Source organism: Peromyscus maniculatus, chromosome 21 (genome assembly GCF_049852395.1).
Source record: "Peromyscus maniculatus bairdii isolate BWxNUB_F1_BW_parent chromosome 21, HU_Pman_BW_mat_3.1, whole genome shotgun sequence".
Taxonomy (NCBI): Eukaryota; Metazoa; Chordata; class Mammalia; order Rodentia; family Cricetidae; genus Peromyscus; species Peromyscus maniculatus.
Genome location: NC_134872.1, coordinates 48,383,725 through 48,385,128, shown reverse-complemented (window position 1 = coordinate 48,385,128; position 1,404 = coordinate 48,383,725). Strand labels below are relative to the sequence as shown.

Below are 1,404 nucleotides of genomic sequence, written 5' to 3'. Positions count from 1 at the left end.
ACTCAGCATGATGGTGCATGTCTTTTAATTCCAGCACTTGGGAGGCAGAGGCAGGCAGATCTGGTCTACAGAGCGAGTTCCTGGGCAGTCAGGGCTATGTAGAGACCTAATCTCAAAAAGCCAAATAAAATAAAATAAATACCCCCCCCCAACCCAAAACATTTTTGCTGTGGCCCAGAGGTAGAATCATGGGATGTTTTCCTTCCTGCGGTTCGCGTTGGGAAGATCGCCCCATCTGGCCTCTCCGGTTGAACACTGAACAGCACCAAGAGGTCCGCTTACTCCCCTTTGCTCCTCTGAGCTGCACAGCCTCCTTGGCTGCCTGCTGCGTCTTCAACATGACTGCCTGGCACTCATGGGACCAGACAGACAGAAGCATCTTTAAGGACTGCAAGCTGCTTTAGCAGTCAAAGACAGAGGAAGCTGGCCAATCTTGCTGTTTTTGTTAGCAGTAATGGAGAGGTATCATCTCTGGACTTGGAAGCAGTGGTAAAGTGTGCCCACAGTTGTAGTGGGTAGCCATTCCAGCTTTGATCTGGAAGTTCCAACCCCCATTGAGGCATCAGTAACTATTACGCCCACAAGGCGGGGCCAAGAGAGGACCCTGAAGACCTGAGATCCAGACACACTGCTTTCTTGGTTCCTGAACCCTGGACGCTGGAGGTAAACCGAGCAGAGTTCTCCAGAGAACACCGCCAGACTGCGCTACACCTTTCCCAGACCCTGCAACCTACCTATCCCTTCATTTGCAAGTTACTCCACTAAATAAACCTCCCTTTTAACTATGTGGAGTGGCCTTAATAATTTCAGCAATACACAGTCATGCGCCAAAACTGCAGAACTGAAATGTATTGGTTTACAAGAACCTCATACATAAATAGGTTTGGCATGAGTGTGTTAGATTTTATGTTTTAGAAACCATGAGGTATATTTTATATACCAGAAAATTACAGAACTGTTGGATCAGAAATGCCAGATGGAACAATAAAATGTTTGCATTAAACTCACCTTGGGTGCCCACTTTGGCAGCACGTGTACTAAAATTGGAATTATACAGAGAAGATTAGCATGGCCCCTGCACAAGGATGACACACAAATTTGTGAGGTGTTCCACACTATGAGGGTGACCCTAGTGAAGACTCCTAGTAATGGAGGATACAAAGCCTGAACCATCCATCTTCTGTAACCAGGCAAGGCTTCCAGGGGATGGACTGGGACACTAACGCAACCACAAAACTTCGACCTATAATTTGCCCTGCCTGCAAGATGTGCTGGGGTAATGTGGTGGTAATCTAATTGTACTGAAATGTGATTTTGATTGTATGTTAATAAATAAAGTTGCCCGGGGGTCAGAGCTATTAGAGCCATAGCAAGAGTGTGGCGGTGGTGGCACATGCCTTTGAT

General features: G+C 46.8%; 1 non-coding gene across 1 annotated transcript; it reads left to right on the top strand.

Annotated features, from left to right (window-relative positions):
- Positions 1-1,013: 1,013 nt before the first annotated feature.
- LOC121824914 (U6 spliceosomal RNA) lies at positions 1,014-1,120 on the top strand. The gene has a single exon (XR_006066913.1). It is a non-coding gene; the product is annotated as a U6 spliceosomal RNA (small nuclear RNA).
- Positions 1,121-1,404: the final 284 nt, after the last annotated feature.